At 48.4% G+C, this 22,647-nt stretch overlaps 1 protein-coding gene across 1 annotated transcript in view; it reads left to right on the top strand.

Annotated features, from left to right (window-relative positions):
- Positions 1-22,647, top strand: part of Maf (MAF bZIP transcription factor) — a 338,122-nt gene that overhangs the window by 165,849 nt on the left and 149,626 nt on the right. The window lies entirely within an intron of this gene.

Below are 22,647 nucleotides of genomic sequence, written 5' to 3' on the forward strand. Positions count from 1 at the left end.
TTGTTTCTGTAAAAGGTTTATGTCAGTGTAACTTACCACAGGCTTTTTAAAGACCTCAAGATGCAAGAAAGAAATGCACCCAGAGTCCATTAAAGAATTAGGTTCTATTAATGCCTGAGTCTGTTGCAAGGGGCCATAGGCACCTCCTCAGCCACAAAGGGAATTGAGGATGGAGCTCCCCTTGCTTCATAAATTTTCCTCAAAAAGGGAAGAAAAAAAAACCACATTCTTTTCATTTGTGTGTTTGGTTCTTAACAAGTTTTGGGAATTCTAGGCATTTTGAAAACAATGCGTTTGCCTGGATTCTGTTCTTTCTCACATGAAAATAAAGCCAGTGTCAAGGTGTGGGAATAACTCTGTTATGGTAGGTGTGGTGCTTAGCACTGTGATACTTCTCTTGCAATGACACACTGCTGTTTTTCGTCCTCCAAATGCAAAGACATAAAACTTCCTGATCTCTCCTTTATCCATCAAGAAGCAGTCACGAAACAACAATGTGGTTGGTGTCCATAGCTTTATATAGAACCTGATAGAAAACCACCCAGGTTGTCAGAGGCTTTCTGACGGGCAATGTCTTCTTACTGTTAACTCCTGTCCTTGGATGGAGCTGATGGGAGTAGGAATTTGGAGCACTGAATCTCTAGGCACAAGGTTTGAGTCACTTCTCTCCTGCTTTTATTTCTTCATGGGCGGGGGGCACGTCTGCCTGAAAAATACGTACAACTTTCAGCTTTCAAAATATGATTCCATGAAAGTCACAATGTTTGCTAATCTTTTTACCCATTTTAACCATCAACCACTTCCTTTTCTCATTCTCCCGAAAATATTGTATCACTGTGAAGAAAAACAGAAGCAGTGGTATTTGGAAGAGTTTGTGAAGATAAAGTATGTTGGTCATACCCATCTCTATCCTGACATGTTGACCCAGATCCTGAGTAGAGAAGCTACCCCATAAGTCAGGGGCAAATGAGCACGTGGAGTGGGTTAGCCCCATCCTGGAATCCCCAAGGACCCTTCAGAAGCCTGTAGAACCAGAGGTAGCTCAGAGAACCTCACCTGACCTTTGATGCTAGCAGCTCAGCCATTGCTTGGTGGTATTCCTGTCTAGAATTTGTTTTTGTTTTTGCTTTTTTTGGTACCAAGGATCGAACTCTGGACCTTGCGCTTGGGAGGCAGGTGGTAACACCATTGAGCTAAATCCTACCTCCACCCCCACCCCCTTCTATAATTATTAACAGTGAGCAATTGCCCCGCTTCCATCCTGGTGGCTCAGGGGCACACACAGCAGCTGCAGTTACCCTCAGCAGAGCACATCCCCTCTGTCCCTGCTGTTAGGCCGGGACAGGTGCTGGCTAGGTACCCAGATACGTGGAGCTTTGCTGAAAAGAGATAAGAAGGCCACACCCAAGTGGATGGGTGCTCGGTAGGAAGCTCAGAATTTTATGGGAGGTGACTTTCCAAGGGCTGTGACATAATACCCCGAAGGGCTCAAGGGTATGGCCCCCAGAAAAAGGGTGATGCTAACTTTTGTTGAAGGCTCTGTGTCTTGAAAGAGGTCCTTGCTTTAGATGAGGACACTGAGGCTTCAATATATCCAGAAACTAGCCCCAAAGTCACACAAGGAGAAGGGGGAGGGCCCAGGAATCAAATCCAAGTCAAATGGACTCTACAGCCCATGGCTTTTCTAATAGGGCCACAGCAGAAATGAGGGGGTCAGTTCTTAAGAGGGGGAGCAGAGTCCTGAGTGGCCGTAGGGCACACGGGCTTAGGATGGGAGCTTCCAGGATGTGAGTGTCACCCATGCTGATGTGGGTTCACACCCGGCCAGCCACATCTACACACAGTCCTAGTTTGGGAGACCTCCCTGCATCAGCACACTGCTCTGCTCTTAGACACCAGAGGAAGTCCTGAACAGCTGGAATCTTGAGTAACAGGACTATCTCCCTCCCTCCTTTCCTTCTTCCTTCAAGGATTTGTTGAGCTTTCATCTTGTGCCAAGCAAAGTGCTAAGTGCTAATGAACCAAAAGACCTAAAACTAATGACAGCTCTCCTTATGTGAGCTTGGATAGGGTGTCCACAGTGATACTACCAGCATGTGCATCTTTGTTTTAGCTTCCGGAGATGCAAAGATGGTTATTGCATTAAAATGTAGTCTGTCCTGATGAATAAAACTGCATTTGACCTTGACTTTCACCCCCCAACAATCTCATGGCTTCTCCTCAGGCCATACCTTCCCTGTGAACCTATGCCCTTCCCACTAAGTTTTGATTTCCTTCACAGAGGGGTCTGTGTTTTATTTGTGTCTATATCTCTCACTCCTAGTTCAGACTTTGTTCTTTAACAGGAGGTCTGCAAGTGTGTGCTGAAGGGGTGATAGAGTGAGTGAAATATATATCTGCAGCCCCAGAGGTGGACAGAGCTCTCCTGGCTTATGGCACTGACCTGAAAGACACAGAAAAGACAGACTAGTAAGCTCAGATGGTGGAGGGGTTTGTTTAGCTAGTGAGGAGGCCAGGATCTGGACTCAGGTGTATTGGCCACACAGGCACACACACCAGCACACCCACTCCCTTCCCTTGATTTGTCTCAACTTTCTTTTCTAATGAATCACCTGCTGTGATGTGCTCCACTCCCTTCTCCAGGGAGAGTCCAGGTTGCCCAGGGGGAAGATTGCTGACCACGTTATTACCAGGAAGGAGAAGAACTGGTATTATCTGAATATTTACTAGGTTTTAGCCCCTCACCCCATAGAGGACATTAACAGTGTGTGAAATGCATATGTTATTGATGTATGTTCTTTCATATAATTCTTGTAACCCTACAAAGTAGGTAGAATCCTTACGTAGTGTTAAAGAGAAAAAGTATGGCTCAGGGAGGTAAAGGGATCAAACCCGAGAGCTCATACCCGACTCTCGCCCCATAACAACTCTTACAGTGCATCTTTTTGGAAGGAATGTGTGTGTATGTTGTGCGTGTGTGTGTGTGTGTGTGTAAGAGGGAAACAGAGACACAGAACTACTTCTCAGGGGCTGGCAGTGACATTAGGAATAACTTTCTGTGCTGGCTGTTTATCCAAGTTTGTCACTTGTGTTTTTACAGGAAGCTCTGAGTACTTCCTGCTTTAACGCTCACAGATGCTGGCCCTGATAATTCCCCTATTTACATACCTACAGAGCAAGGCGAAGCCCAGAGCTGCTGACTCTTGTGGGATTTCAGGACAAGCACTGATAGATCGCGTCCTCCCCTATTATCTCTCTACAACCTCCCAGAACTCCGGCCTGTGCATGGGGGAGGAGAGGCTCTGTCCTTAGTGGCTGGAATACAGGCGTGTACAGCCTTTTCCTCCAAAGAACTGTGTGGCTTAGCTTGGAACAGTGGTTCTCACCTGGGGGCAATCCTTAGGACTTGGGAGGAGTCAGCAGAGAATGCCTTTCCATATCCTACTGTTCACAAGACCAACCCTATAAGAAAGAATGGCTCAGCTCAAACGTCAATAGTGCCCAGCTGGAGAAATTTTGCCTCAAATAATTCACAGAACATTCCAATAACAGGGCTGGAATCTGAACCCATGTTTTCTAAGGCCGGGCATACCCCAGGTTGGAGGAAAACAGATATGAGACCCCTGAAATCTACAAGGCCCAGCTCCAAAATGTGCCCACATTGCCTTACCCCCTTCTCACTCCCGCTACCACCTTGCCCGTGCCCTTGCCAGTGTCAGCTAACCCCTTCTCTAGATGCAGTTTATCTCCCTTTGGGCTCTTTACATCTGCACCACTGAGAAGTTGTCTTTGTTGCAATGTTTTTTTAAGCTTTATTTATAAATTAATCCAGGTCAGAGACCTCTGAATGTCAAGGCCTGGTTGGTTGATCTGAGGCTGTCCTGATATGTTTAACTCATTCAGAAAATATCCATTTTGTGCCTCCCTTGTGCTATGTGCTAAATATGCACAAGGAAAGCAAGACATAGCACAAGGTGAGCTATTATAATAGCAGTAACCAACAGCCTCTGACATTTACAGAGGTCCTCCTACCACATGGGCAACATCTCATCTCCTGTGACCCTCTAGGGGACCCATGCGATATATTTTACTGAAGGATGCAGCAGACACCCAGGTCAGACTCAAGTCTGAGTGGAGACTTGGAAAGGAAGTGACTAGGTGGCTGGGGGTGTAAGAGGCAGACCGATCCGCAAGAGGAAAAGCTTTGCAGAACCAAATCATAGTGGGTCTAGAAAAGTTCTAAAAGGTCATTCAAAAAAAAACAGAGAGCACTGGGGGTGGACCAGATGTCTGTATACCACAGATGAATCTTTTAACTCCTAGTTGATGACTCAGCTTGGTCCACAGAAACCTCTATCCCTCTGCTCAAGTCTCTAGCCATTTAGACAAGGAGACTGACCAGATGCCTACCTTCAGCCTGGCAACAGTGTCCAGGGATTTCTCCAGCACTCATGGCCAGGCGTACTTTTGAGGGTTCCTGGGATGACACTGATGTTGGTTATTCAAAATAAAAGGTGCAGAGTGTGGATACTGGGAAGACAAATGAGGTGTTGACAATAAAAGAATTGTGATTATTTAGACCAATCTTTAGGCCCAACTCAATGGGTACGGGACCCATCAAATTAACCAATTAGCCAATGCAGGTCATTTACTGAAAATCTGCTCTGCTCTTGAACATCTGAGGGGCAAAAAATAAGGATAATGGTGAAGTATCAGCCACCCAGACTTTGCAGACTTGTGGGGAACCTGCAAAGTAAACAAAATCAAAGACATAGTGGAAAATCACCAAATAGTGACTGCGGTGGAAAAGCCACAATTAATCAAGGGAGGGATTGGTGTGTAAGGATGGGATCAAGGAAGGCACCTGCAGAAGGCAGAACTCAGGTGGAGTCAGAAAGGATGGAAAAGGTGCAGAAAGTTAGCTCACGAGGGCATTTCCTTTGACACCTGGTAAACATCCCTATGGCCAATACTGAAGGAAAAGTCAAGGGATGCTGAGTACTGATCAGTTCCAAACTGTCTAGGGCACCAGGCCCGCTTCACATCCAAGACAAGCCCTGTAAGCCACCTCCAGTCTGTGATCTCATCTTGGTTCCTCGATTTGGGCACAATCTTGGCTCTGTGAGAATGCCCCTGCCTTTCTCTGCAAGATGGTCTGCTCTCCATCCTTATGTGAGCAGTGTAAGTGCTACCTCCTCCCTGCAGCCCTGCATTGCCATGTTCTTTCTTCTCTGCTTCCATCCCCTACTGCAGCCCTCTACATTATTGGTTGACTTCTTCAACAGGCTGTAAGCAGCTCCTTAAGAGTAGGGATCTGTCTAACTGCATACAGCAAGTACTCTATATTTGTGCCCTCTGCATCCAACCACAGCCCGAAAATGTCCACAAAAATTTGCATTTTTACAGAACAGGTATAGACTTTTATCTTCCTGTCATTCTCTAAATAATACAGTGTAACCATTTTCATAGCATTTATATTGTATTGTGTACTATAATCTATAGATGATGTAAAGTAAAAGGGAGGATGGACAAGTACCATGCCATTCTAGAAGGAACTGAGTGAATTGTGATACACTCAGGGATCCTGGAACCAATGACCCATGAATACCAAGGGACAGCTCTACTACCACCGGAATATGTAGGTAGCACAGGGCATGACTCAGGAGGGGTAGGTATTACAGTGGATCTTTAACTTATGAACTTGATAGGTTCCTCAGAGCTGGTTGTAACTCAAGTTGATTGTAAGTTAATGCAGCTGAGATCTGGATGTTTCCCTGGGTACATGCTATAGATAACAAGAGGCAGAATTAGGTCCATTAACCTAATTAACCCAAGTTGTTTGTATGTCAGTACGGTCATAGGTCATAACGTGAGGGTCCACTGTACTTGTTGATGAAGTAGGTGAATTAAATGGGAAACCAATACCTTCTGCAGTGAATGGACTTACAGAGATTTGTAGCATTGTTTGGAGTTGCTCTGTCCAAAATAGCAGTCACTAACTGCATGTGAATATTTAACTTTAAATTAATTACAACAAAATAATATTTTAAAGTGTAGGTCTTCAACCACCCTAGCCATACTTCAAGTGCTCAGTAACAGCACTTGGATAAACAGGCATAGAACATTTCCGTTATCACAGGAAGTGCCACAGAGCAGCACAGCTGTACCAGCTCCTAAATCCCTTCTCCCACCCCTGTTTATGCCTCTTCCTTTCCCATAAGTTTGCTATGTCTGGGCTTTTAGGCAACTGAATATTGCTGCTTGTTCAGGGCCCACAGGGACAGAGGTTTGACAGGCCGGCATCTGCGGTCCATGGTGACTGCTCCGTGTGAATCAGATCAGTCCTCATGGGTGCGTGTGGGCCCTGCAGAGAGCCCAGTGTCAGCTGTGTGAGGACACAGGTATCTGTCATGGGAAAAGCCTCAGCCAACCTACCCAGGAGCTGCACTCAGCTCCAGCAGGGTACACAAGGTACGCGGGCACCTGGCGGGATTCGAGGCACAGACGTCCCAAGCCTTTAATTGAACATGTTCTGAGTGGGCAGAAAAAGGACAGAGCTAGTGAAAGAGTCATCTTGTACGAAATTCCTGGGGGGGGGGGGCGCGCAGAAAATGACTACTCCCTTTTCATAGGATCATTCGTTTTGCTGATTTGGTTAAAAAAGCATTTATTGAATTCCAAGACCCATGAATTTTAAAAGCTATTTTTTTTCCTCTTTAAACTGAATCCCTCAAATATTGGCCCCATGTTTAAAGCACATAAAAGAAGTTTTTGCCCAGGTTGAGAATGGGGAGAGGAGCCTGGACCCCTCCCTTCTGGTCCCTCCAATGCCATCACACGCACAGGCCCAGGGGCCACTGGCACTGCGCAGCCTGTGGTGACCCCACCAGTGTTACCCTTGGGTGTGTGTGGGGGGGTGGAACCATGAACAACTTAAAAAAATGGGTCTATGTGCAATCCGAGTTTTTAAAAAAATCATAAAATATGCATTTTCTACAATTATAAAAATATGTGTATTTCTGTAACTCTTTCTAATGTGCAAAGTGCTTCCTATGTGATACCTCCTCTGATCTTCTTGAGCAAAGCTGGAAGGAATTCTTTGGATTTAGGGACTCATGCCTTTTTATATCCCTGGCACCTCACTTAATTTCTGGTATACAGTAGATGCTTAAAGTGCTGCTTGTGGGTGGAGAAGGAAGAGAGGAAGGGAAGGGAGCAACAGAAAGGAACCACATAGGAAAAGGAAAAAGGAAAGAGAGAAGGAAGGAAAGGAAGGGAGGGAGAGCACCGGGGATTTAGCGCAGTGTTTCCACCACCTGCCTCGCAAGCACAAGGCCAGAGTTCGATCCCCGGTACCAGAAAAAGAAAATAAAAGGAAGGGAGGGAGAAAGGGGGGAGGAGAGGAGGGAGGGGAAGAGAAAAGGACTCGAGTTGTATTTTATTGGTTGCAGTTGACAAGTAAAGAAACTGAGGTGTAACATTTTAAGCAATCTAGTAAAAGCCAATGAAATGGTAACTAGGGAAGCCTCAATGTGAACCCGTGTCTTTGTTTTGCGGGGGGCCAGCATGGAGAGTACCAGGAATTGATTCCAGGGCCTTCACACTGAGCGATATCCCCAGCTCTTTCTTGGTCTTTTACCTTGAAGCAGGGTCTCGCTAAATTGCCCAGCCTGGGCTCAAACTTGCTATCCTCCTGCCCCAGCCTTCTGGGATGCTGGGATTCCAGGTCTGTGCCACCAGACTGGGCTTCAGTGCCTCCCCTTCATTAACCATTACTCCATCTGTCCTCCCCACTTATTTTTTTCTAGTAGAAAGACATATAGCTTGCTCACTGCTCACCCCACCCTATGGCATGAGCGCCATAGTGTGTGCAACCGTAGGAAAAAGTCCTTCTCCCTCTGAGGCCCTCTGCCTTTGAGGTCCTCCATTCTCACTCCGTCCCCTGAAATGCCCACTTCCTTCTCATCCCTCAGTCATGATTCGAAACCTGCACACAGGGTGCAAATTAAAAGTGACCAAGCCACTAGAGCCATGCAGCTGGAGAACAGCCCGTGTCCAAGGAGCAGCTAACCGGATCGGTATTTAAATCCAAGTGTGTCAGGTCGCAGGGAGTGTTCTTATGCGTGTTCCATTTTTATAATGAAGCCGTATGTCTGGAAGTGGGGAAAAAACTTTGACACGGGAAAACAATGAGTGATGCCTCACATCCCCAAGATTACCTGTGGGACTGCCTGACGCAGGCCTAGCTGTTTTAATGGGTCGTGCGGTGGCCATGAGGGTAGGAATAATTAAACCGTGTGTTCAGCGAAATCCCAATAGCAGGAGCACAGTCATCTGGCTTCACCCTCACCCCAACACACACACTCAAACACACACACACACACACACACACACACACGTCCAAAGGGCTTGTAAGAGAACAAAGCACAGTTTTTACTATCACAAAATCTTTATGGATTGCCATCCTTAAGGTGAAGTTACATCCTTTATGGTCACATTTTGGTACTTTCCTTAAATTATTGAAGGCATTTCGTAGGGCCTGTGTTCTTGGAACAGAGCTGGGAAAGAGCCCCCTGTCCCCCGTCTGGAGGTGGGTTAATGATGGTGTTCCTTGTGCAATGCGTCCAGGACACCGAGGTTAATAAAACCCGTAGCTCTTCTTCATGGGTACCAGGGGATGGTTAATGTTCAAGCCTGTGCAGGACCTAGGCTTAATGTTCCACATGAAGGATCACGCTGCCAGTCGATACCCTCCCCGGTGCCAGCCTCGCATATTAGCACAAGCTGGAAGGGCTGAGCAGAGTGGGGAAATTAGGTGCTCTGTGCGCAGTGTGAAGGGCTGGTGGCCCCCGTGCCCCGCTGCCTGGGTTCAGCCACCCTGTTTGCTGTGGGTACTTAATAAGCAGCTGGGAGAGCCGTGCACAACCCTTCCAGCCCTGGGGTAAGGGCAAGTCCTCCAGACCTGCTGCCCCCTTCCTGCTTTTTGCCATCCTAAGGCATGTGTACATAGAGGAGGTCCAGGGGGCCGCTCAGTGACGCATCTGCTTCATGGTTCCATGCACAGACTTTGGTCATGGGAAACTGGAATCCAGTCCAGGGTCTGCTATGGATGGAAGGTTTGTGCCCCCTTCCCCAAATCCACACATTGAAGTCCCAACCCCTGCTATGCCAGCAGCAGAAGATGGCACCTTTGGGAGGTGAAAGATCATAAGAGTGGAGACCCCAATGGATGGGATTTGTGTCCTTATAAAAGAAGCCCTGGGATGATCGCTCCATCCACTGTGGGAGGAAGAAGCCACAAAGCAGCATCTCTGACCCAGGAAGTGGCCCTCAGCAGACACCCAGTCTGCCAGCAATTGGTCTTCCACTATCCAGCTCCCACAGCTTGGGGAATAGATTTCTCTTGTGAGAGCTTCTCAGTCAGTGGTACTGATTCAGTTCCTGAAGCCCCAGCAGACTAAGACACAAGCTGAATCCCCTGCTCACTGGACAAGCTGCCTGACCCTCTGTCTGGGTGTGACTACTGTGAGACACAGACCCTCAGGTAGGAGGTGAGGACCCCGAATCCACTTGGAAGGTGATAGCAGTGGGGAGAAAGACAGGTAAGGGTCACCATGGGCAATTGGAGGCCACCTCACTGGGAACCAGGCAGTATAGAAAATGAGCCTCAGAGTCAAGCCAGCTGAGGGCAAGAAACTGAGCATTTAAACTCGATTCACTGCTGATCACTGGCTGGTGGCTGTCCCAGAGCTTCTGGCCTGCCACGCCCAGGGACAGAGAGTGCTCCTGCAACCAGAGAAAGCCCGGGGCAGAGATTCTGATGATGCTGGCACACACACGGGTTGTCGAGGGAGGAAAAGAGGGGTGGTGCTTGCTACCTGAGGTCCAAAGTTCCTCTGCCAACTGAGGCCAATGCTCCCTAGCCCCTAGCATTCCCTTGAGCATTAAGTGAAATAATGCACCAGCCCAATAAATATCAAGGAGGATGAATGCTACCCCAAAGGATGGTTTTATTGCAATTAAGGCTGTAACTTACACCTGGTCAGAAAGCCTGGTGAGTTGCCTGCAGTTAAGAGACTTCCTGGGGCCAGGGATTTAGCTCAGTGGTTCTGGTGCCTGCCTCGCAAGTGCAAGGTCCCAAGTTCGATCCCCAGTACCAAATAAAAATAAAATAAATTTTTAAAAAAGAGGCTTCCTTCAGGGCTTTATATTTGACTATTTTGGAAAATATGCTTTTCTACATAGTTAGCATTAAAGGAAATTGAAAGCATACATGCTGCCAGTCAAAGAATGTGCTTTCCTCTCTAGGACAAGGAAGCAGGGAGGAAGGAGAGTCTTCCTCCACTGTATCGAAAGCCGGAATAAAAGAAGGTCAGAACAACCCACAGTGTGGGAAAAATTTTCACCAGCAGTCCCTCGGACAAAGGTCTACTATCTCAAATCTATAAAGAACTTAAAAAAATCAGACCTCCCAAATTTAAAAACCCATTCCAAAAATGGGCATCTGAAGTGAACAGACATTTCTCAGACAAAGAAGTAGACATGGCAAATAAACATATGAAAAAATGTTCAACATCACTGATCATTCCAGAGATGCAAATGAAAACATTGCTGACATTCCACTTCACTCCAGAAAGAATGGCTGCTATCATGAAATCAACCAATAACAAATGCTGGCGGGGCTGTGGGGAAAGAGGAACCCTGCTCCACTGCTGGTGGGAGTGCAGACTGGTGCAACCACTGTGGAAATCAGTATGGAGATACCTCAAAGAACTAGGACTGGAAGTCCCATTTGACCCAGCTATTCCCCTGCTGGGGATCTTCCCCAAAGAATTAAAAGAATCATACCACAGTGATATATGTGCACCCATGTTCATAGCAGCGCAGTTTGTAATAGCTAAAACTTGGAAACAGCCCAAATGCCCATCAACTGGAGACTGGATCAAGAAAATATGGGTTTTTTTAATAAAATGGAGTACTACTCAGCCATAAAAAATGAGAAATTAGAGACATTTATAGCTAAGTGGATGCACCTTGAGGTGATACTCTTAAGTGAAATAAATAGGACACACATGTGTAAATACCGAATAGTTTCTCTAGTATGAGAAATTGAAAGTGTAAATAAGGACTAAATGTATAATAGGCAATGTAAAATAGGAAGAAAAGGGGCAAAGGGGAAGGAAGTGGGAGGGGTAGGGGAAAGGAAAGAAGGGAATGGGATTAATATGAGAAAATGGAAAAATAGGAACAAAATCTTTGTAAATAGGGAGGACTGGAGGGGTTGAAGGGAGGGCAGGGGAAGGGGGAAAAATAAGAACCAAGAGAGATTATGTAAAGGTGCAAATTTCCAATGATGAATGTCATTATATTGTATACCTAAAATGTACCAATAAAAGGATATACAAAATAATAATAATAAAAAGTTTATCCAATTTAAAAATAAAAGAAGAAGGTCAGAGGCACAGTCACCCAAGTGACCATGAATGAGTCTGCAGCCCAGGGTGTTGTCATCCCAAGTTTGTGGCCAGAGGACCTTCATTTCTTAGGTCACCTTTGTTTCTGCAACACAGCTGATCAGTGAGTTTCCCTCTGCCAGAGGGCGACACAATGTCTCCGGGTACATGCTCAGAGCCTCTTACTCAAACTTCACCAGAACACAGGGCGCCAGGCCAAAGTGGTCTCTCCACTGCTAGGCCTCCTTCCCCTCCCCTGGGGTCCCGGGATGAGTCCTGTGGAGGGAGGCTGGACCCTTAGGTGACGTGGATTTACTGCTCTGACATTGATGCCAATTCTGCCATGTGTGTGGGGGGAGTGTTGGGGACCTCTGGGCCCCCAGTGTTAGCAGACGCGGAGAAGAGAATTAGAGTGGGCCTCTGGGACCCAACCTTTCCATCAACACTCTTCCACCTCGTGCACGTCCCTGTGGTCACACATTACCCAGCAGTGCCTGCCATCTGCGAAGATTTCCTGAACACGTGTTGCGCACAGAATGAGTGAATGAAAGCATGCATGTGGAAACGCACAGGGAGGTGAGAGAGAGGGAAGGAAGTCGTTTCTAACAGGGGAATAAACAGATTTGGGAATCTGGAACTTCATTAACCACCACTCGTTGAATTATGCTGGAAACCAGGAAGCCAAATCAACACTTCCATGGAAATTTGCAATTTCCCTTTTTGGTTTTACACATTCAGTTCTTGTCTGCTGTCATCCACTAGGGAGACATCCCCAGTCTTACTCACAGTTAAGAATAAATAGTGTTCAGGCTGCTAAAAAAAAATTTAAAAAAAGGAAAACTCTTAGCTCCTCTCACTTCAATGTGCGTCATTAATTGACTCGGCAGCACCCTGTACTGTAAGGAGAGCTAAGATCTAGGGGTAGCAGGCAAGAATCAGCCCCTCTTCAGCGAAAACTTAAAATTCTTGATGGGAAAAGAATCTTTAAATATTCAGGCACCAAAATGCATGTTAAGGGCTCTTGTAGATCAGGCATCTTCACCAGCGGGTTTTCACAAATAATGGAAATTGATCATAGTGTAAATTATTTTGAAACAATTACAAGTGTTTCTAGAAGTTTGTGTGTGGGGGGGTGTGGACCACACTGCATGGATGGAGGTGAGTTTGTTTTCGTTATCCTCTAATTTCCATTTCATCCAAACTCTTACCTCTTCCAGAGGAGAAGCACTGTGGAACAAAAGCTCACTTCTCTTCCTTCCCAGAAGTCCAAGCAACAAAAAAAGGCATTCTGGGAAATTCTCCTGACTCTCGGGGTCTTGGACCTCTGGTCTCCACAGTGATGCATGGCCTTTGAGTCACCATCTCATTCATTCTTTTGCTCAGTATATCCCATGAGTGGATCCTATGTTTGAACTTGAGATTTTTACAGCTCATGTGGGAGACCAAGCACACAATCTCAACACGGCATGGGTCTTGCTTGAATCCAGAACCCAGTGGTTAACAGAAGCCAGCCTGGGCATCAGGCATGGCTCTTTGACCAGCTGGGATTGATTAAGGCCCAAAGAATAGCATTTAGGATGCAGAGACTGGACAAGCACTGACCACAGACGTTCCCGGCAGCAGGAGCTTCGTGCTCTGGCAGGTGGATCTGAAAGTCTGGCTGCAGTATCTTCACCTCTCCTGGATATGGAGTGGTCCTGATGCCAAGGCCAATGAGTCCAGTGCCTTTCAGGGACAATGGGCAGCCTTTTTATCATCTTTCCTCAGTTGTATCCCTGGCAAAAGTACACAATTTCCACGCACATGTTCGTGTAGCCAACACTGACCCCCTACCCCAGTCCATGGCTTGTCATAGCTACTGGCAAGTGGGAGCTGAATGAGACTGATCCCCTGCTTTTATAGCTCATGCAGCTCAGGGGGAGCCTAGATGAATTAGCAAATCCCACATATGAAGTGGAGATGTCAGAATGTGCTGGCTATGCCACCTAACCTGATACAACAGTGTCAGGAGGCCCTCACTATAATTACACACATTCCAAAGAGGAGGAGATGGAAGTGCAAGTGAAATCACCTGCAATCGCAGGGTCAGAGTCCAGCTGTGAGGGTCAGGATTTCACGCAGCACTGCGTGGCACCGTACCCTGGACCCAACCGTCCCGGAAGAGAACCCTCATGAGTGGAAGCAGACAAGAGGCTCCGGGCCCCACACATGCCCGACCAGACCTTTCAGGATCTCGGGCCTGGTCCTGAGGACTCAGATACAGGGATCTGTCTCCCCCAGCCTCTCTGAGCTCCTCCTCATGGGCCAGTTTCTGCCGTGAGCCTCTGGGGAGAAAGGAGGAGGAGGCAGGGGCGGGGCCATAGCGCCATCTTGCCTCATTTCCAAGGAGTCCCTTGTCCCTTTGGCCCGATACCAGTCTCGGGGGATTTGGGGACCTGCCTTGCCAGGCAGCTGGCCGCTTTGGGCCTTATCTGACCCACCCTAGCACCTCCAGCCTTTCTCCCCAGGCTTTGCTACCAGACCTCGGCTGGTCTCTGGCCTCAGCCTGGCACCAGCCCTGCCGCTGGAGTCCGGCCAGGTCCCGCCCCATGCTCGGCCCCTCCCTGGGTCAGACCTGCAGCTGAGGCTCACAGGGCAGCCCCAGGCCTCGGAAAGGATCTGGTGGGCCTGATCCCTCCCTCTCTCCTGCGCTTCCATCCTGCACAGTAGCCCTTTCCAGCCTTGCTCTGTCCTCCAGCCACTGTGACAGGCTGACGCACACAGGCTCACTTTGTCTTCACTCCTTCTCCAAAAGGCCCGGGGGTGGGGGGCACCAGGCCTCCGTCTTACAGATGAGTAAACTGAGGCTTGGAAAAATTGAGCAATTCTGCTCACAGCCTGAGACGGCTGCTAAGTGACAGAAACTTTCCACATTGAAAGTTTGTCCGATCCCACAGCCCACGGTCCTGGCTAGTTTGCAGCTTTGTAACTTTGGATGTGTTGCTTATCTTATCCTCCCTTGGCCCCCGTGTCCCCTGCTGAAAAATGGGGGTAGCAATATTGTCCAATATTCAAGGCTTCTGTGAGACTCAGTGAGCTGACCCATGGCGAGTTAGTGGTAACCGACCTCTGCGACGCCTCCTTGACAGCGACCACAGTAAACCGCTTCTATCTGGGGCTCGTATCACCTCCCGGCGGGTGGCTCAGCACCTCTGCTACCAGATCTGTCTCCAGGTTCTTGCCTGATGCCCATAACTGCTTTGTTTTCCTTCTGGCCTCTTCCATTCTGCACATCACGAGGCCTCAAAATTTCTGCACTGACTTGCTGTTGATATTTCCAAGGGTGTATATAGGGAGAGCAGGATAGTATTCTAGCATCACTGTATTTTTTTTTCCTAAAGCTCATACATGTATTCTCCTCATTTAATATAATGTCTTCATCTTTTTTTCAGAAAGATGAACTTTAAAAGTAAGCTATCCTCCACCCCCTCCAAAACCATGACGTGCATTGTCAGTAGACCCTGGGTTTACATGTCAGTTCTTCCTTGTCACTGCTGTGTGACTCAAGGCAACCTGCATAGCATCTCTGAGCTTTCCTTCCTTTCCTACTTAGCAGTGGATGACAGGCTGTGCAGAGTCCCCTTGACAGGGTTTTGAAGAGAGTTCCAGGAGAGACTGGCAAGGCAGAGCCTACAGAGCATACAGTAGGTGCTCAGTCAAAGCCTGAATCAGAAAGGGGTTGGGACAGATTTAAAAGCACAAATAGTTTGAAGAGAGGGAAAGGAAACACAGAGAGGCGCAGTGCGTGGATGAAGCCCCTGGGGAAAATGGAAATGTGGAGCCCAGTGGGCCGTGAGTGGGAGCGGGAACCCAGAGACTTTGGGAGGTTGGGGGGACAAAGTCCAGGGTCCCTGTGGAGCCAGCCCTCACTTCCTGGAGAAAACGCGCAACTTTCCTTGAGAGCGGGGGCCAAGCTCCTTCTCCTTATCCGTGGCTCAGAGTCCATGCCCAGAGGGTGTGTGTGTGTGTGTGTGTGTGTGTGTGTGTGTGTTGTATTTATCAGGCCTCTCCAGGGTGGAGATTCAGCTGCCCAGACTTTGGACACAGTCAGGTTTGGATGTAGCAGCTCTCCTTCCCCCGGGGGACACCCCAGCCCATTTCTCAATGTTGGTTCCCAATAAAAAAGGGTTGAAAGTTGACTGCTGGAGTTTCACAAACAGGACAACTAAAGCCAAGATGTTCCTTGGACCCCTGGCCCCCGGCCCCTGCTTCTGGCTGTAGAATCTGCTGGTGCCCATTGCAGGCAGTGATGATGTCAGACCGAATTACACTGCAGGGTGGCCTGTAATAAAAGAATATTTTAGATGCTTTAACACAGGCCTCTTCTCTGTCCACTCCAGTGTTGAGGAAACTGTGCAGCAAATGACAGGATGCATGGGAAAGAGCCCCCCACCCCCGCCCCGCCAAGAGCACAGCTTGAGCTCAAGTGCTGGATTTCTGTGCTATGAGCACATCAAGGATCTTTCCACTAAATCCTCTTAACAACCCTATGCAGTTGGGACTCCCCTGACCCCAACTGGATGCAGAAGAAATTGCCGAGAGAGGTTAAGAAGTTTCCCAAGCTCAACCAGCCAGCAAAAACTGTGGCCAGATTGGAAATTAAACAGCTGGTCTCAGGTCTCTCTGCTCACTCCGTGAACCACAAAGGAGGCTCTGTAGCACAGAGCTTCCCAGCAGTGCACTAAGGACAGTCTTGTCATTCTTTGTGGTGGGCACTATTGCATAAGGATGCTCAACAGCATCCCCAGCCCACTAGATGCCAGCAACCACCACCCCTTCCTTCCCTGGAAGGAGATCACCCTGGTGAAAGCCACTACTCTAGACCTAAATCAGGTATTTCGAAGATTATTCATGATTCATGCCAATAATTGAAATTGTGGCCATGGTTGTAATGTGAGTGCCAGGCTCAAGTCTGCATCGGTGCAGATACCAACACATAAGAGCACCAACTAGGCTGACCATGTGATTTAGGGTCCAAACAAACACCTGTCAGACAGGAAAGTAGGGTTAGGGTACTGGCTCCTGTTGGCAGGCAGAGCCCTGCTTGGCAATTTTCCACCTGAGGCCCAGGTAAAATGGCCAGGTGTATAACCCTGCAACTTCTTATTCATCATCGATCCCTTTCTCTGTGGCAGTGGTTGGGGGGCCCTAGCTTACAGGGTCTAGAAATCCTAGCCCTGACTCCTTCCAACCTCTGCTATTTTCAAAGAGACCCTTGACTGGGCTACAATGAAAACGACCCAAAGATGCGGGTGCCAGTCCCTCTGTTCTCTGGCCACATCGATGCCATGTGTTCTGATTCTCAGTACCATCACCTAAACTACAGGGATCTGGGGTCTATGTGGGAGCCATAGTTTGGGGTACCTTTCCAGCCAGTGCTGCTGAAGTGCCCTTAACTGAGGACCTGTGAACAGTGCTCCTTTCCTCTGAGATGTGTGACCACGGCCACGCTGCTGGTGACTGACGGTGATAGAACCGTGATGAGGCACTCACTGTGTGGTTGGTCTGCTCATGAGCACTTGACATAGTTTCTTTTTTTCACTTCCTCCTTACTGAAACTCGTGACGCGCTGTCTTTCTCTTCATTTTATGGCTATGAGATCTGAGGCTCCAGCAGAATAAGTAACTTGGGAAAGATTATGTGGTTGTTCAAGAGCAGAGTCAGAATTCAAGGGTGAGTTTGTTTGAGTCCTGCTTTCCATGGAGTGGAGGTTTGATCTGGCTTGTGGTGAGCAATCTGTTCAGCACCTACTCCAAGCACAAAAGAATTGAGGGGTAGATGAGAGTCCCTGTCCTGTGGGAATACACTGTCCAGATCAGGAGTCCGAAACCGGACTCTGATGCTGGGAAGGAGAAAGGAGCTGCCGAGCGTTCTTCGGGCAGCGTGAGGGAGCCTCAGGCTGTGGTGTATCCTGAGCCAGCCTGGGAGGCTGTGTCTGTTCCAGCTCCTCGGGGACAGCTCTGAGCAGAGGGACGAGGGTGTGCTGGGAGACACCAAGAAATGGGGAAGGAAAGGCAGCTAGAGGGGCCGGGATCACTGGAGCTGCTGGAGTCAGGTTCAAGGTGGGCACAGCAGGGGGCCTGGGACCTCCTCACTACAGCAGGCAACTGGCATTCACGCACACATATGTACACACGTACACACACACGCATACACACATACACACATGTACACATAGACACATGCACACACACACATACACACACACAGGATTCATCCACAAGCCTGTGACGCCACCAGAGGCCTTCTATGCCCAAGGAAGCCCAAGAGTCCTGAATCTGTCACTATCCTGAAAGAGCCCAGGTAGGGAATTTATTGCCCTTTATCTCCCCATTCCCTGTCCACAGCAAGTAGAACTATATACCTTTCTCTGCCACCTACCTGGAAAGATGTCTGTGTCCCAATCCTTTGAAGTATATGAATGTGACCAGAGCCATGCTGCACTATGAAAATGTTACAGGGAAATTAAAGTTGCTGGCTGAACTAGGTTCATTAATTGGTTGACTCCAGATGAATTATCTGGATAGCCCAATGTAATAATGAGGTTCTTATAAGAGAGAGGAAGGTGAGTCCAAGTCAGAAGAGGAGATATGGAAGCAGAGGTTAGAGCAATGTAATTTGAAGAAGGAGGAAGGGCCCGCAACCCAAGGAATGTGGGCAGCCTCTAGAAATTGAAAAAGGCAAAGCAAGAGTTTCTCCCTGGAGCCTCCAGGAGCTCAGCCATGACCACAGTATGACCCACATCAGATAATACATTTGGATTGTTTTAAGTGACTGAGTTTGTGATGATTTGCTACAGCAATGATAAGAAAGCAGTGATACATTTCCTGCTCTGTGTTGTGCCAACTCTTCAGTGCGTGGAAATCTGGATGGGGAACCCAGCTGGCTCCTAAGGTTCTGCTGAACTCCTGGGGCCTCAGGATGGTCCTGAGGGTCCTCAGGCTGGAAGGTGGGACCCATCTCTGGACCACCCTGGCCCCAAGCACAGTTAGGAAGGAAATGTCTCTTATCAGTGACCATAACCCACTGCTCAGGCCCTGGATAATGTCGAACAGAGGAGCCAGCAGACCCCAGAGGTCAGGAATTCCACAAGCAGGGCCACTGCCCCTGGCAGGTGAGCTTGCAGGTTGCATCTCAGATCCTGTCACCACACAGTTCTTTCCTTTTTCTTTTTAATGAAAACTACGATATTATAGTCAAGCATCTGGGTTTTTATTCTTCATACCGATTTCTAAAAAGGAACACTCTGGTTTTAATTAGAATAAGAAATACGAGCAGTAGAAATATTTGAACATCACGTAGCTTATGTACACCACTGATTCCAACAACCGGATAAACACAAAGTAAGGTATGTGCCCCACACGATGTAAAGAACAAAGCAGCATTAATCTGCCTCTCACTCCTCCCACATAGATAAGGCTTTGTGCCTTCCTTCCTTCCTTCCTTCAGGAAAGAGAACTGTGTTCAAGACTTGGTACACGTGATCCTGCTGATGTGGAAGACACAGGTTGCCAGCTGCCCAGAGTGCCCACACTCGTCACTGCTATGGGGTGGCTTTAGGACCACCTCTCCCAATAATGGATGAGGATCACAAGGCCTAGAACGCTTTAGGCCAGTGATCCGCAAACTAGGCTGAACATGAGAATCACCTCTAGAGCTCTGAAACCCTGAAGCTTGGGCTGAACCCCAGACCTGTTAAACCAGAGTGCCAGGGTGGAGGGCAGACAATAGTTCTTTGAAAGGAACCACACAGTGACCCAACATCCAGCCAGGTTGAGGAAACCTGCCTTCCAGGTGCCTCCTGTGTGAACCCCCTAGTCTTCCTATGGAGGAAGTGCTGCTATGGACCCATTCTAAGGATGAAGAACATGAGCCTCAGAGAGGTCACATGATATCCATTGTATTGGGATTTGAACAGAACATTCTAGAACCCTCATTCCTTAACCACACACTTTCTTCCTGGTGGGATATGTTTGTGGGTCAAAAAGATTTTTCCAGGAAAGTGCATTGTGCCTTAAGGATGTATAAAAATGGAATTGAGCTTTCTTTTATCAGGTGGTTTTCACAACTTTGAAAAACCAGGAAAGTAAAATTACTTTTGCTAGAACCATCTCCCTTTTCCTCTGGAGGATTAAACCCTAACTGAACCCACTTTAACCTGTCTGTTTTTACTAAAAGCTACAGCAGTTCATAGGCTTGGTCCATGTGGACCTGGAGGAGGCCCGGGGGGGCTTGTGCAGCCAAGCCCTTCCCAGCAGCCCTTGCTCCTGAGCAGGACCTAGATCCCCGATGCACACAGACTTTGGGTCAGTTCCTATTTCAATTTGTTACAAGTCAGTAGGGACAAGGCTGGTGTTGCTAAGACCCCCAAGACTCTGAGAAAAGCTTCCCCTGGAAAGTCTGGGTGGTAGGATTCATTCAGTCTGAAAACACAGCCACGGGGCATTTGCTGCTGGCTCTGATTTTCTTCTCCATGTATCTCATTTGCTCTTCCTTGTCTGGTGGTTTTCTCCCCCCCCCCCCCCCCCCACTGCACCATTCTTGAACTACATCTTCCAACTCCATGATTCTCTTCTTGCTCCTGTGACAAATGACCACAAAGTTTATCAGGAGCTGAGATAACACATTTAGGGTTTCACAGTCCAGGGGGTCAGAAGTCTGAAACCCAGGGCTCAGCAGCATTGGTCTCAGTTTGGAGGCTCTGGGGGAGGAACTGTCTCAGTCCTCTCTCCCAGCTTCTGTTGCTACCTGTCGGTGCTCAGCTGTCCTTGGCTTATGGAGGCATCACTCCAGTCTCTGCCCATGCTGCCACATGACTTTCCTCCCCTGGGTCTCTCTGTCTTCCTGTGGCCTCTTCTATGACCCTAGTCTTTGGATTAGAGCCACCTCTACTCCACTATGACCTCACTTAGGTAATTACAGCTTCAAAGAGCCTATTTTCAAATGCGTTCATATCCTGAGGCTCTGAGGCTCATATTCAGGTGTGTGTTCTGTGGAAATAAATTTTGGGAGACACTAGTCGAGCCACTGCACCTGTTCTCCAGCTGACCAGGCCGAAGCTACTCAGCTCTGGGGAGCTCGAAGACTGCTTGAATCACACCACCTTCTTGCCAACACCCCTTCCTCTTGTCCCCAGAATAAAGTCCAATGCCTTGCTCTTCCCTCCAGGCCTCAGGCAGCCTCTGAATCCTCAGTGTGGAGCTCACCGGTACTTAGCACTGGCCTCCCCCTGAGCTGAGCTCCACCGCCAGCCAGCCCGTGCCCTTGATGGAGGAAGGAATGACTGAGATAAGCAGTTACTAAGCACCTACTGTGTATTCAGCTCTATGCTTCATGCAGGGATTCAGAAAAGACTCTGAGCCCTATCTGGTTGGGGAAACATCTGTAAACAAATCACCCAAACGCAGGGAGACAGAGACTATAAAAGATGTATGAGCTGCCTCCCAGTGAGGCCCCAGGAAGGAGGAGCCACAATGGCCTGGGGGACAAGGCGGAAGTCAGGAGAGCCTCCCGGCAGACCAGACTTCTAAACAGTCTGGAAGGATGACTCTGTCTGACTCCTGGCTGCCAGGAATAGAGATCCAATCATTACCGCAAGAGTGCGTGGGGGCTCTGCGCTCCTCAGGGGCATGGGGCCTGGATGGCTTTGCGGCAGCTCAGAGCCTGGCCTCCTTCATCACTGCCCAGGGTGTCCCCTCTCTGTGTTCTTGCTTTGCTCTCTCTATGGAGCACTTCATGAGCAGCCATGCAGAGATCTGATGGGAAAGAACAGGGAAGATGTTCATGGCGAAGAGTTCGCTTGCTACTCTAGAGCAGAGTGGTTTTCGGCATCTGAGGGGACCAGATCTAGAACCCCCGGTAGATACCAAACCCCAAAGATGCTCAAGTCCCTCACAGGAAAGGGTACAGGGTCTGTGTACAATCTGCCCACATCCTCCCACATACACTCAATCATCTCCAGGCTTCTAATGTGTGTCAACGGTGGCGATACCATAATAATGCTATAATAACAAGAAAAGGGTCTCTCTCTGTGTTAGTTGTAGATGCGCATTTTAAAAATATTTTTGATCTGCAGTTGGTTGAACCCATGAACTTGTGGTTATGGAGGATGAACCATTAGGCGCTCTGGCCTGCCTTGAACATAGACACACTCAAAAATTTCAGCCTTCAGCTTAGGGTGTGGCTCCGTGGTAGAGCGTTTGCCCAGCATGAGCGAGTCCCTGCGTTAGGTCCCCAGTACCACAAGGGGAAAGCAGTAGGTTTGCTGCTATTGTTGTCCTCTTTCTTTTCAATCATCTTCCTCTGTCTGTTCACAGCTTTTGTGTGCCTGAACTCACCTGGCCCTGAGTCTATTAGTCAGCTTCATCAACAGCCCTCTTTACTTTAGTTCCTGCTGGTGGCTCCAGCATTCAGTGTCCCAGTTTGGATAGCTAGAAAAGAGGTGATCTGGCTAGCCATGCATCCATGTACCTGGTCACAAGGGGCCTCCGGATGAACCGCTTGGGGTCTAATAGGACCCCTTGATCTAAATGGCTAGGATGGAGGAGAAGGACCCTGAACAAACCTGCTTCCTGGACCCCCAGACTGAGTCTGGGCCAGTGTTCTAAGTAATGGTGAAGAGAAGATGACCACCTGAAATAGGCCTAGTGGGAGGGCTAGTTGGGCAGAAGGTCCATCAGAGCCACAGCTACAGAGGACAAACCCCTGTGGTCCCCTTGCCTTGTCTTCTCCTTAAAGAGAGATTCTGAGGCAGGGGTCTCATCCATCACAGGAGATGGAGGGGTCCCACACCCCAGGCTTCGCAGCCTGTGCATGAGAATCCTACTACTCAGGACCCAGCGGCTGCACTGAGCATGTGCTCACCATGCATGGACCCTCCAGCCCACCCTTGTGGGGGACGCCAGCCTCCAGAGAACTCAAATCTGCAGGTCCTCCCCAAGGATTGTGGGAGCCTCTGTGTTTTTTTTTGTTTTTCCCATCTGCAACCCCAGGCTGCCAAAGCATATTGGGAGGAGAATGAGAGATCACGGAATCAAAATAATGTAAAGGAAATAAGTGCTGAAGAGGATCATCAACATCCTTTCTGAATAGATTTCCTGCCAGGGAGACAGAGCAAAGGGAATGTTTTACCCCTGGGACCCAGGCAGACAGTGGT

This window comes from Heterocephalus glaber, unplaced genomic scaffold, assembly GCF_053883595.1.
Source record: "Heterocephalus glaber isolate CG9 unplaced genomic scaffold, H.glaber_assembly_v1.0 deba00000071, whole genome shotgun sequence".
Classification (NCBI taxonomy): Eukaryota; Metazoa; Chordata; class Mammalia; order Rodentia; family Bathyergidae; genus Heterocephalus; species Heterocephalus glaber.